The sequence below is a fragment of the Suncus etruscus genome, chromosome 4 (assembly GCF_024139225.1).
Source record: "Suncus etruscus isolate mSunEtr1 chromosome 4, mSunEtr1.pri.cur, whole genome shotgun sequence".
Taxonomy (NCBI): domain Eukaryota; kingdom Metazoa; phylum Chordata; class Mammalia; order Eulipotyphla; family Soricidae; genus Suncus; species Suncus etruscus.
In genome coordinates, this window is record NC_064851.1 from 2,164,331 (window position 1) to 2,178,637 (window position 14,307).

The following is a 14,307-nucleotide window of genomic DNA, read 5'->3' on the forward strand; positions in this document are numbered from 1 at the left end:
ATGTGACCAACTCAGGTTTGATTTCTGGCCATCCCATATGGTTCCTTGAGCTTGCCATGAGTGATTCCTGACTGCAGAGCCAGGAGTACTGCTGGGTGTGGCCCAAAAACAAAACAAAAAAAAAATGGCAAAAAAAAAAAAATGTGAGGGGGCTAGAGAGATAGCACAGTGGGCAGGGCACTTGCCTTTCACGCAGCCAACCCAGTTTTTTTTTGGTTTTTGGGCCACACCCGGTGACGCTCAGGGGTTACTCCTGGCTATGAGCTCAGAAGTCGCTCCTGGCTTGGGGGACCATATGGGACGCCGGGGGATTGAACCGCAGTCCATTCAAGGCTAGCGCAGGCGAGGCAGGCACCTTACCTCTAGCGCCACCGCCTGGCCCCAGCCAACCCAGTTTCTACCCCCAGCATCTTGTAGTGTCCGCCAGAAGGAAACGCTGAGCCTCGTTGGGTGTGACCAAAGCCAAAACAAAGCAAAGGGAAAAGGGAGTGAGAAATCATCCTCCTGGGGTGTCAGTGCAAGACCAGGCTGAACCCCAAGAGCCGGCCACTGAGCCAGGCCAGGACACCCTCAGCCATGCTGGCCGAAGTCTAGATATCACTTAATTCTCATGTTCGTTTCTCATTTGTGGAGCCATGGACAACATGTGCGAGCTTTGGGTGGCAAGTAAGGACAAGGCTTTGTTTTGTTTTTGTTTTTGTTTTTTTGATTTTTTTTTATTTTTCGGGCCACACCCGTTTGATGCTCAGGGGTTACTCCTGGCTAAGCGCTCAGAAATTGCCCCTGGCTTGGGGGGGGGGCATATGTGACACTGGGGGATCGAACCTCGGTCCTTCCTTGGCTAGTGCTTGCAAGGCAGACACCTTACCTCAGCGCCACCTCGCCAGCCCCAAGGCTTTGTTTTTATTTCTGTTTTAGGGCCACACCATCGGTAGTGCTCAGGGTGACTCCAAGCTCTGTGCTCAGGGCCCGCTCAGGACGGGATTTGGGGGAACCTTGTTGTTGCATTACATAATTAACGATGGAGCTGGATGGTGAAGGATGGATGGAGGGATTTTTCTCTGTCATCCCAGGCCACGTGGCTCCACGATCCCCATTCAGTTGGCGGGTCCCAGGTTTAGGTGAACGGCGGAATCAGACTCATCCAGAGACAGGCATCAGGAAGCATCAGCTTTATTCATGCCCTAGCCACCACATGTGTGGCCTATATCATAACCTTTTAAGCATTCAGCCATTCTTAGCTAGCATCTTAACTCCTTTCAGCCATCTTCCCTTTGACCTCCATGCTGGCCAAAGACCAAAAAGTGGCCGAATCCCCTCTGGTCAAAGCCTTATCTACCTTTTCCAAGACCCCTCCCAGGGAATGGGCAGGGTCTTGTAGGTAAGGTCAAGTTACCTAGGAAGAATGGGTGTATGAGGCTTCACTTGTGAAGTGGGCTTCAAGCAAGACCCATTCTTCCGGCTGTTTTCTCTCTCCAGACTCACAATTCTTTTCTTGTTTATTTTTTTGGGCCACACCTGTCCGTGCTCAGGGGTACCTCCTGGCTCTGTGCTCAGAAATCGCTCTTGGCAGGTTCTGGGGACCCTATGGGATGCCGGGGATCGAACCTGGTCGACCGCGTGCAAGGCAAACACCTTCCCTTCTGTACTTTTGCTCCAGCTCAAGACTCACAATTCTGCCCGTGGGAGTCTGTAGCCCTCCTGGGGGACCCTCCTAGCATCCACTGGAGTCAGAGAATGTTAGTGCTGGTGGAAAACTGAGAGGAAGAATTCCCAGATTCCAAGGTATCCAGGTGGGTGCTGGATTGATGAAGACCTGGGGGGCCCTGTGGACAGGGGACAGTACGTGGGTGTCCCAGAGGTGCCTTGACTGACAAGCTGGGGGCCCTTCTGTGTGTCAGGCAGGTTGAGGCCGCCTAGACCCGAGTCTAAATTGCCTGAAATGTGCCTTTTCACGGTGAAGGAAACATTGCTGCAGGGAAAGGAGTGTGAGGCCGATGAGGGTACCCCCACTTGTCCCCAACGCCCTACTTTATCCCACAGAGAAAACTGCTCTGAGTGGAGAAACAGGAAGTGCCGAACGCTGGCCAGGTGGTGGTGGTGGGATGGGCTGGACTTGAGGGGCTGGACTTTTGTGTCCCCCCCGCTCTGTTCGAGAGGGCCTCACCCCGCCTTCTGCCCAGAAATTTCTGTATTCCAGAAGGTTCAGCCTGCAGTGCTGGCAGTCAAGGCTGACCAGCGGGGGTCGGTTCCCTGGATACCAGCAAGAGGCGCCCCAGGAGGACCACCCTGGGCCTGGATGGATGATTAGGCAGGGGATGGGGTGCACCAGGGCAGCCACGAGACCCTTCCCAGGACCCCTGTCCTGCTCTTTCCACCCCCCTCTGGCCCTAGAGACACAGAAGGGGCCCAAATACAGCTTGGCACGGCTGCCTGGTTCTGTCCCCAGTGCTCAGGGCCGGGAGGAAGCTGGCACTGGACCATCTGAACCCCAGCAACCGGGCCGGTGGCACCGCCAAGACTGTGACTCTGGTCAGGGTCATTGGCAGCTATCAATGCCAGCTAGACTGGGGAGGAGGCCAGGCGGAGGGAGACTCTGTTCCCTGCATTGAGCCAGGAGTGACCCCTGAGCACTGGGCCAGGAGTGACCCTGAGCACCACCTGGTGAACTCCATCTCCCTGGCAGAACTCAGGGGATGGATTTGGTGCCAGCCCAGGAACTCGGCAGGCTGAAGCCAAGTGGTTCCCTGCCGTGTGCTGTCTAGGTACAAGAATCGTGTCCCCCAGGGCCAGAGAGATAGCATGGAGGAAGGGCGTTTGCCTTGCATGCAGAAGGACGGTGGTTCAAATCCCGGCATCCCAGCCTGCTAGGAGCATTTTCTGAGCATAGAGCCAGGAGTAGCCCCTGAGCACTGCCGGGTGTGACCCAAAAACAAAACAAAACAAACAAACAAAAAGGAATCCGAGTCCTTATTCCATGGGCCACGGGGTCCATCTCCAGGACCTACGGCCAGACAGCAGGGGTCAGCAGAGGGTTCACCAGGTATGTCGCGGGGAATTTGTCAGCGGCTGCTGGGCCCTCACTGGCAGCTCCAGACCCTCTGCTGAGGCCAGGCAGGGAGCAGCACTGACCCCTGAGCTGACCTCTGCCTCTGACCTCTAAGCTGACCCCTTAGCCTCCTTAGCCAAGTCTCCCCATTTCAGGTTAGGGGTGCTGGGGGTGGAAAGAAAATGTGAGTCCTGAGGTTGATTTGGGGCTGGATGCCATTTCCTGTGGCACAGAGGCCAGGAAACAGCTGGAGCATCATTCATGCATTCACTCATTCCCTCACGCTTTCATTCATTTATTCACTCACTCATTCATTCGCTCATTCACTGATTCATTCATTCATTTACTAATTCACTCACTCTCACTTATTCATCCCTTCCCTTTTGTCCTCCTGAGCACCCTGCTCACCCGCTCACTCCTCTCTCACCCGTGTCCACCCACTCACTCGTCAGCAGGCTCTTCCTGCATCCACTCATCTGGGGGACACAGGGCCTGAGCACTGGAGCGGGAGCGTAGCTCTCCGACATTCGCTGGAGACAGGTGGCGGTGTTCCTGGAAGTGAGGGCACTCAGATTTCATGGGGAGTTTGGCAGTGCTCTGTCCTTGGGGTGCCCCTTGGGTGTTGCAGCCCGGAAGGGGAGCAGAGAACAAATAGCCTCAAGGACACCTTAGCGGATGAGTGAGGAAGTCGAGGAGGAGACTCTGCTCTCACTTTCAAGAGGGTCGAGTTTTTTTTTGGTTTTTGGTTTTTAGGTTTTTGAGTCACACCCGGCAGCGCTCAGGGTTACTCCTGGCTCTACGCTCAGAAATCGCTCCTGGCAGGCGCGGGGTACCATATGGGATGCCGGGATTCGGAGCACCAACCTTCTGCATGCAACTCAAACACTTTACCTCCATGCTATCTCTCCGGTCTCGAGGGTCGAGTTTTTCACAGGAAACGTCTACGGCACGCAGTCAGATTAAACCATGGGCGCCAGGAGAGCATGGAAGATGCTAAGATGAAGAAAAGGCCAAGGAGGAAGAAAAGACCAAAAAATGAAGAAAAGTTCAAAGAGGGAGAGAGTCCAGACAAATAGCACAGCGGTAGGACGTTTGCCTTGCACACAGTACCCGGGATGGACCCGGGTTCGATTCCCTGCATCCCATATAATCCCCAGAGCCTGCCAGGAGTAATTCCTGAGGCACAGAGCCAGGAGAAACCCCTCAGTGCCGCCAGGTGTGTCCAAAAAACCAGAAAAAAAGAAATGTGTCACTTTGGGCTTGGCAAGTGGCTGGATGGGGCCTGCATGGGGCGGGCGATCTCGGCACACAAAAGGTCCCGGTTCTGTCTCCAGCACCACCGAGAGAGGAGCCCTGAGCACAGAACTGGGAGTAGCTCTCCCAAACACAGCTGGGTGTGGTCTCACCCACCAGCCCTCCAAGAAAAGCAAAGAAAAGGCATGCAGAGAGTTGGCCCAAAGGACTAAAGCAAGGAGCGGTTTGGGTTGGAAAACAGCCTGAATTGTCCCCCAGCCGCCAACCCTCAGGAAATCTGCGTCAATTTGTCCACGAAGACATGAGTCCAGTGATCGCTCTGCGGCAAGAAATCCGGGTGGCCCTCCGGCACCCCTCTCTGACCTCACTCATCCCCTTTATCTTATCTTTTTTTTTTTTTTTTTTGGTTTTTTGGGCCACACCCGGCGGTGCTCAGGGGTTACTCCTGGCTGTCTGCTCAGAAATAGCTCCTGGCAGGCATGGGGGACCATATGGGACACCGGGATTCGAACCAACCACCTTAGGTCCTGGATCGGCTGCTTGCAAGGCAAATGCCGCTGTGCTATCTCTCCGGGCCCCCCTTTATCTTATCTTGAGGCAGATTCTTGGGGAGGAAACTGAGCGGGAGGCTGAGCAATTCATGGCCTGGTCCTGTTATTTCTTAAACAATGAATTCATCATTTGGGGGCTGTTTTCAGTCACAGGAACATATAGGATTATTTATATTGATGTATTTTTGCTCTTGTTCCCCTGGGGTGAGCTGGGAGGTGGAGTGAAAACCAAGCATCCAGTATGTAAGTGGCACTCCGGCGTCTGCATCACAGGCAGGCCTGGATTTTTTCACAAACACGGCCACAGCCTTGGGTGTTGTTCTGGGTCTCGGAACATGTGTGTGTGCGTGTGTGTGCGTGCATGCATGTGTGTGCATGTGTGTGTGTGTGTGTTTCCTGCCTCCTTCCTGCCCTGCTGTGTCCCTGCTGCTGGGGGTCCCTGGACTCCCTGAACCAGAAGCAGGACAGACCCTGCCAGCTCTCTGCTGCTCCTGTGCCAGGAACCTCCACTTAGAGCTCTGTAGGAGGGGTGAGACCCCAGAATGGATGAGTTGGGGTGAGCCCTGCCCTAGTGCCCCTTAGAAGCCCCTAGGTCCTCTCACCTTTGGGGAGGGGGCGCAGAATGTGGGGGTACCTGCAGGAGGGCTGGTATCTCTCACCTGCTGGGGCTCTGATTGCAGTGCAGGGGTCAGGAGTGGGCTCTGGGCTGCACCCCAGCGAGAAGGACAGTGGGCAGGGTCTGGGGACTTGAACCAGATGTGGGAGGGGACGGTGGGGCCTCTTGGGAGGCATTATTGGAGGAGCATGGGGAGCCCCAGCTCAGGGGTCAGTCAATGCAGCCTGTCACCCTCTGTGACTCCCTCATCCCCCAATTGGCTGAACTTGCTTCCTCCTTCTGGGGCGGCTCAGGACTCTGCCCCTAGCTGGTCATTTCTTCCCTCCATCCTCTGTGGGGTGGGGGATCTGTAACCTCTAACCTGTAACCTCTTGACCCAGCCAAGGCTCATGCCACTTCCTCCTGGAAGCCCCCAGGTTCACTCCCACTTCCTCTTGGACCCCTCAAGTTCACACCTTCTCCTGGAAGCCCTCAGAATCACACACTTTTCTTCCTAGAAGCCCTCCCAGTGCCCCTGGGCACCCACTGCCTTCTCTGCTTTGGCCCGTGGGTGGCAGCAGAGCCCCACAGATGCCATCACGGGTTCCTCGGAGAAGCCAGCCAGGACGGGACAGTGTCCAGGGGCTGGGAAAGGTCCTGCAAGGATGGGTGTGGCCCCTCCCCCTGTTCTCAGGCCCCCCATTTCCTGCCTGGCCCTCAGTGGCCTTTCCCGGGGGGTGCTAGGGCAAGCCTGGGGGTCAGAGCAGAGCCCGGGTGGGGGTCTGGCCCCGAACTCAGACCCCCATGACCCGCCCTGACCAGCCACAAGACTCAGGTTCACCGTATGGGGCCACGTCCACTGCTGCTGGTCTGGATGGGGCACAGGAAATGGGTCCTACAGTTCGACTTGCCCTGACAGCTGGGCTCACCCCCCAGTGCTCTGAGGGTACCTGAAAACGCAGACACTGGGAGGACCTATGGTCCTTCCTGCCTCACTGTCCACTCTCGGGGTCGTGACCCTACAGTCCGAGTCTCACAGGTCAGCTCTGAGCCTGCAGCGAATCAAAGAACAGATACATGTAGTGGGAGAGAAGGCCAGCGGCCAGCAGGGGGTGCCCATGCCACTGTGAGTCTGCTGGACTCCAAACTAAGGGCACAGTTCCTCCTCCTCCCGGAAGCCCTCAAGGGCCCTCATGGTGGATATCCTCAGCCTGACCCCCGCTGTGCTGTGGTTGTCAGAGTGGGCGCCCCACCTCAGTTCTGACCTGTGTCCTGGTCCTGAGGAGATGGCCCCATAAGAGGGGTTTGCCCTCTGCCTGCCTCCTCCACTTCCCTGGAGGCCTGCCGGGAAGAGGCCTCTTTTTTTTGGGGGGGCAATGACCCCTGCTGGGTGCTTGTGCTGGTGTCCACTCAACTCAACTCCAGACTGATGTTTGTGGGTGTCTCCACATGTCTCAGGGACCCCATGACGGGAGGTGGTGGCTGCGCATCTGGGGGCACTAAGTGGGATCCAAGCCTTAGGGCTCAGCCTGGCAGGGCCCTGATTTGCCCTCCACCCCCGTCTAACCCTTCTCCTCCTGTCCTGGGGCCCCTTTCCTCTTCCAAGCACATCTCAGAGGGGCCTCCTCCAGAAAGCCTGCCTAGACTTCTCCCTTTTTTGGGGCTCCCCTTCCTTAGGCGAGGATCTGGGGTTGCATTTGCTGAGTTGGGGGCTGACCTTTGAACACCCCATGCCTGATGCAGCATCCTGTCCCCCCATCTTGGCAGCATCAGGTGTGTGTGTGTGTGTGTGTATGTGTGTGTGTGTGTGTGTGTGTATGTGTGTGTGTGTGTGTGTGTGTGTGTGTGTGTGTGTGTGTGCAGCCTCGGCTGAGCGCCCTTGGGTGCCCTCCGGCCTGGCCCTCTTGATGGGCACTGGGTGGCGCGGGTGAGGCGCAGAAGCCGGAGCTGCAGGTGCGGGACCAGCCGGGTTGCCAGGTAACAGCGTCGCCTTGGCAACGGGCCTCGTGGAGGCGGGATCCCTGCGGACAGGCATCACATCCCGGCCTTCCCGGGCTCCTCTTGGTCCTCCCGGCAGGGCTCTGGGGTCTGCCCCCTCCGTGCCTCGGTTTCCCCTTCTGTGGTGCCCTGGGAATGACGTCTGTGCCTTTGGTCCAGCGACTGTTCGGTGGCAGCTGCTGATAGGGTGGGTGACGGGAGGCATGGGGTCAGGACAGGGTGCAGCAGGACAGAGGGACGGAGGAATGGACAGAGGGATGGAAAGACAGAGGGCCGGAAAGACAGAGGGCCAGGGAACCAGGAGGACGGACAGGCTGGGCCGGTGTCCTTCCATGCCTCGGTTTCCCTGCATCCCTCCTGCATCCCTGCATTCCCTGCATCCACGGTGCTCCCAGATACCCAGCACGTGTGTGTGTGCGTTTGAGCGTGCATATGTGTGCGCATCGGTATGCTGTGGAGTAGGAGACCAGGTCAGCATGGACTGAAAGTGGCTGTCGGGTGGCACCCTACAGAGCCCCAAGTTCCTCTGTGTCTTGTTTCTCAGAATGGGGGGACATGGGGTGGAAAGTTTTGGAATCTTCACTGGGTCACAGCCCTCCAGCCATCTCTTGGCCCTGACGGGGCCTGTGACTCTTGGGGCTTGCACACGGGTCATGCATTTGGGGCTCTGCCCCTCCGCCTCAGCTCCCACCACTCCCTGAAGTTTTCCCTCCGAGCCTTACCTGTGTTCCTTCCACCCAGCTGCCTTTTCTCTCTCAGCAAACCCTGAACTTCCCTTCCGATGCCAGCCAGCTGAGGTCTGGGTGGGAAGAGGGACCTCGGCCTGTTGGGGTTGGGGTGCACAGAACAGGGTATGTAAGTCCATACCCTGGGGGCATGCACACACTGGAGGGCCAGACTGTGGGGTGTTGCTACCCACCTGCTCTCGACCAACAAGTGCTTCCTCACCCCCCAGGACCAATGCTTGGAAATGGTCTGTGAGGTTTAAGGACCAGGGCCTGGAACTGAGGCTCTGGGGGGTGGAACGGTGTCAGAGAGGGCAGGATGGAGAGAGCCTGGGGCATTGCCGGGAGCCTGGTGGGCACTGGGAGAGCAGACTGTGCCCCTTCCCACCGCCTAAAGCCAGCAGCATTGGCACTGTCTGGGGCCAGGAACCTTCCTTTCCTCTGCCGGTGCCCCCGGCATCGCTGCAGGCGGCTGGAAAACAAGCCCAGGCCCAGCAGCCTCGGGGAACCGGCCCCAGGTTGGGACCTCCGAGCCCAGAGTCGGAGGAGCGGAATTTCTCGAGGCAGCTGAGGCCCAGCTCCCCGACATTCCGCTTTAATAATATGCAAAGCATCCTAATTAAAGCCTCAGCGCTCCCTTTGAAATACCAGCAATTACAAAGATGAATAATTGCATAATAAATATTAATTTGCATCACGGTAATGAAGCCCAGAGCGGCCTGCTGCTAAGTGAGAATTTAGCAGGGTTTGGGGGTCTGGGGGCGTTCCACGCTGGGATTCGGTGGAGGTCGAGTGACCCCTCACTCTGGGCTCCCTTGGGAAACTCTCTCACCCAACACCAGGCTTGGAGCCTCAGTTTCCCCAGTGCAACACCCACCAAGCCCCTGGGTGTTGGGAAATCCGGGTTTGTCTGCCTCGAGGGAGGGTTGAACCCCGTGGTCAGAACTGCAAATCTGCTGGGAAAATTCCAAGCAGGAAACTCTGGACCTGCCACTGAGTCCGAGCTGGGGGGAGTCCCCGCGTGCCTCCCGGGTTGGGGCTCTGAGTTACATGGGGTACTTTGGACTTTAAACTGTCCAGCTTCAGAGTATTACAGGCAGTATATGGGAGTGGGGGACACCTCCGTACCCCAGTTGGATTGTCTGTTCCTCTCACTCCAGGAAGACAGGACCATCGTCTGAGCAAATACGGCACCACCCACTTTGTGGAGAAACGGGGTACGGGGTTGTTCTGCAAATGCAGAAATGGGGGTCCTGGCTCCACACACGAACTCTGGTGCTGAGACTTGTGTCCAGGGAGACACAGGCTGGGCGGGGCCAGGCCACATATGGTCCCACTGGCCTGTGTTTTGTTCTGACACTGGAGGGTGTCCCTAGAACTATAAACCAGACAGACCATGGAACCTGCCCTGGTGGTCAGCCGTCTCCCCTACCCCCTGCTCTGGGATGCGAACATACCCCCTCACCCCATTTGGACCTGAGGGTTCGAGGGCCCTGCACGGCCCAGTCTCAGACCTTGGAGGACAGAAGCATGGACTTCCACTCCTCCCAGGCCCTGCTGGAGAGAGAGGTGGGAGCCATGATGAGGTCCCAGTGTGGTCTGTTTCCCCTTGTCCCCGCCTCAGTTTCTACACCCATCCTGTGGGCATTTCAGTGGGGTCCTGGGTCTCATCCACCCCAGGCTGGACAATGTGTTCCAGGTTCCAGGGGCTCCCCTCACCATGTGGGGTGTTGGCCAAAATTTGGGCCTCAACAGTAGCTTGGCAGGGTCCAGGGTAACCCCATAACTAAGTCCTTCTATGTTTTGTTCACTCATTTCTATCTTTTATTATTTTTGGGGGGGGCACACCCAACAATGTTCAGGTGTTACTCCTGGCTCTGTGCTCAGAAATCACTCCTGGCAGTGATCTGGGGATTCTATGGTGCAGGGTCCAGAAACCCCCCAGGGGGGACCCGGCCAGCAGGAATTAGCTGGGAAGGCTTCTCAGACGACTGCACTCCTATTTTGCTGAGTAGAAGAACAACCACACCTGTAAAAAATCTGAGAGAGGTTAATAATAAAAGATCCAAGGCAGCGTCTCACTGCTCAAAGACATTTATTGAGGTGTAACCTCTTCTTTTATAGTGAAGGAGAAGGGGGCAGTACAAGGTGTTGTCAATCATACTTTTGGCGCGAAGGCTCATAAGGAAGTGGGCAGTGGGCTAGGGCTGGATGACCTTTAAGCTATACTGAACGTGCTGTTTCAATGGAAACTTCTAGTGTCCTTCTAGCTGCATTCCTAATTGCTTGACTATCAGGAAATGGTGCAATATGTGCTTGCCTAGTGATCTTGAACAGACAATATAGCATATACTTATTGATAACAGCCTAAATTACTCCGGAATGTGGTCTTAAGGAATGGGGCCTAGTTTCTGATAACTGGACCAGGCAGTTTTTTCTCTCCTCCGGGCTTATAGCTAAATTAAGTCCTGCAGCTACATTCTTTTCTCTTAGCTCAGAAATTTACAGCAAGATTGCATATAGCTTTTAGGTGAAAAGCTGGGCTATGGCAGAGAGAACAGCAAAATGTCCTCAAACAAGTCAGTTCCCAACATCTCCCCCTTTCTCTTCTAATAAAAGAAGGAAAGTCGTGAGCGGGTGGAAGAACCGTGTCTTAGGCATACAAGGTTTGACCAGGTCGGACACGGCCAAAGCCGCATTTAACAGGTGGCTACAAACGCCGTGGGTGTGCGCAGAGATCCGAATTATGCGTTGTAGCCTTTTAGGGCCGTGCCCTAACTGGGACCTTGCTAATCCCGTCGTAGGTGTCTCCACAGCCGAGAGCACAAGTGCCGGAGCGAGCTCCGTCTGTTAGCTATGCGCTCTATCTCCTGGAAACTTAGTGGCTGGAAAGGCGGCTTGGTGACTAAAGCCAAGTTTTCACAGGAGTCACGCGGGGTTAGACGCTGGTAGTTAACCTGAATAGAGGTTTTTGCCTTTTCATCTACCTGGTTTTTAATAAAGGCAGTAATTTTGCGGAAAATCCATGGGCCAAGAGAAAAGAGCAGCATGAGGCTAATAAGAGGGCCCACAACGGTGGACAAGATTGTGTGGAGCCAAGGGGAAGAGAAAAACCAATCCTGGTACCAACCTTGTTCTTCATCGAAATGTTTTTCAAAATCTTTTATACCATCACCAATATGTTGGACGCTGTCCCTAACTAATCCAGTTTTGTCTTTAAAAATACAACATTGTTCCTTAAGGGCTACACAGACTCCCCCTTTCTTCAAAAAAAAAGGAAACCAAATTAAAGCATGGTGGTTTTGCTGCACTATCTTTGCTAGGGATTTAACAATGTGCTTTAAGTGTTGTAAACTAGTTTAAGTTTGTAAACATTATTAACAACAGTTATACTTAAGGCATTGACAGATTTTAGAGTATGAACCAATGAATAAATTATTGTGCTTACAGCGGTAGCACCCAGGCCTATGATTAAGGCTAGGGTGAGAGCAGGTTTGACAGGTAAGTTAGGCATTAAAACAATGAAAACACAGTAGTTTTAGGACTGAAAAAACAAATGTGAAACAATGGGGGAGATAAACCAGTGAAACAGGCAAGAAACGTTAAATTGGGGGCAATTATGAACTAAAAGGAGGAATTAATGACAAGAATTTGATTACAATTTTCAATAGGGGGAATCATATTGGGTACCAAAAGGCAAAGTATAAGTTTCACCATCTGTTCCAAGGTGATGCTGAAGTAAGGCTTGGGGCTGGATCGCAGAGCGAAGGGGTTAGAGACAGGCAGGAGGTTGCCAAAGCAGGCAGGGTCGGTGATGGTGGAGGCGTTGACCAGCTGTAGGATGAGGTTTGAGGTGGGTGAATAGCAGGTACCGAAGGCGTTTGCATCTGGGCGGAGGGCGGAAGCGTTGATCATGACAAGGATGAGCTGAGAAGAGGAGGGGGGGGTCCCGAGGACAGCATGGGCTGGAAGGGTGGGGAAGCCGGCAGAGTCCTGAAGAGCTCAGGGCATGGGAGAGGTTGAGCTGACATAGCCAGTGTGTCCTGGGGAATGGGTGAATGGGCCAGGTTGTGGCAAAATTGATTGGGGGTGGCTCACTCTTCCTTAGCACCCATGGTGAGGGCACAAAGGGCTACTTCCAGGATGGGTTAGGGGATGCGTGGGAGGGGTTTGGCTATGTATGCGGCACCATAAAAGGGGAAGGGAAGGAACCAGAGGTGTTGCCATTGTCTTGCAAGGGAGTGAAGTGGAGCAAACAAATTAATGAAGCCTTGGTTCGAAGGGGGTGGTTGGTGGCAGCCAGGCAGAGTACCATTCAGCATTTCCTTTAGGCAGAGTCAGTTAGAAACAGGTCCGGTAGGAATGGTGGGCTAGCAGTGGGTGAAGATAGGACTGCAGGAAGCTGTAGGAGGTCTATAAGAAAACAACTTGGCAGGAGGTAAAATGATTATTTTTGAATGCCACAGAAATGCCTTCTGACTTTTGCCAGACTTTAGCACTTTTAAAAAATCTTATAATTAATGATAGCCAATTGTTCAAAAGCCTTTAAACTGAACTTAAATGATTTTTTTTTTTTTTTTTTTTTAAACTTCTTAGTTATTATTTTAAAGCTAGATGCTTCTTTTTCTAGCCACATTTGGCCTTATAGTATTGGCCTTAACTACACACAGCAGAAAAACTGGGGATTGCAAAGTCCAGAAATTCTCCAGGAAAAAGTTATTCCTGATGGCCATTTGAGAAATTTTTGGGGTTTACCATCCCCTACCTTTTTTGCCATGCTGATAGAACAAAGCTAGCTTAGCACAGGATTTTTGGCAGGATTTCACAGTTTGTTAGATGACGAGACTAAGCCAGGTAAAAAAAAAAAAAATTAATTGAAATTTTAAAAATGGATAAGGCTTTAAAAATTGTATTTATATGAAATGCAAAAATAACAAATAGACAGACAGAACAAACACGAAACACAACATTGTGGCCACTTTCACGCATAACACACACACATGAACAGACAAGAGGACTTATTCAAAATTTGCATTGGAAAAATTGACAAGCGCTTTTAAATATTTAGCCGGCATGTTTGTAAAAAAATTGTTAACGTAGCTGGAGTGGAACTGCTGAAAATAAATTTTAAGGTTTAGCTTTAACACAAAACATTTTTTAAAACAATTGTAATTTAAAGTTGAAAACATAAAGTAAAATGTTAGCAGTTAAAATTTTGTTAAGTAAATTGCTTAGTGAGCACTGTAGAAGGAGTCTGCACTCTGAAGTATGATATCATTTGCTGTAAAGGAACAGGTTTGTTATAAATTGGTTTTACAGTAGAATAGTAAGACAGCTGTAATAAAGTGTTAAAATTTTTATGATTAAACACAAGAGCATGAACTATGATTATTAAAGGTATAAAAAACTGACTTTAAAAAACAACTGTTTTTACTTTGAAGACTTAAAGTGAATAATTTGTAAAAAATATTAGATACCAAATTGACAAAATGTTTAGACATTATAAAATATAGTTAAAGACATTTGATGCATTTACACACCTAGAGCTTAAGACCAAAATTATTTTTAATACTTGTTAATTTGCTTATAAAATTTAGTTACTTTTATGATACTAATTAACAATATTATTTTAAAAAGGGCTAACCACAACATGAACAGAGACAACTTAAGATTAAACTTGGAAAATGCAAAATTATTTGTACTTACCTTTGAGTTTAAAATTAAGCTTGAAATTAAGAAAAGAAATAAAGCTACTTAAGGTTTAAGTTTATGAACAATAATTTATGAACAAATTTATTTAACTAGTTATCATATTGTTTTGTTATTGAAATGGCTTTTATGCCACTATTTGAACTGCCTAACCACTTTTAAGGTTTAGATTATTTGGTTTAAGTTTTTCAAATGGCAATGCTATTTTGCTATATTTATATGCATTCAAAAGAGCTTAGGCTTAGCTTAGAGTTTTGGAATGTTTATACATTATTGTTAAGGAAAGCTGACCAACTTATTTTGCTCACTTGTATTATTTTAGTTCTTAAAAAATTAACTTTCTAAACATGTGCAGTAATTTTAACAAAGGAGTTTTGCTTTTTTTCCCAATGCAGAGGTTCTTAAAAACAAAGTTAAAAATGTTAC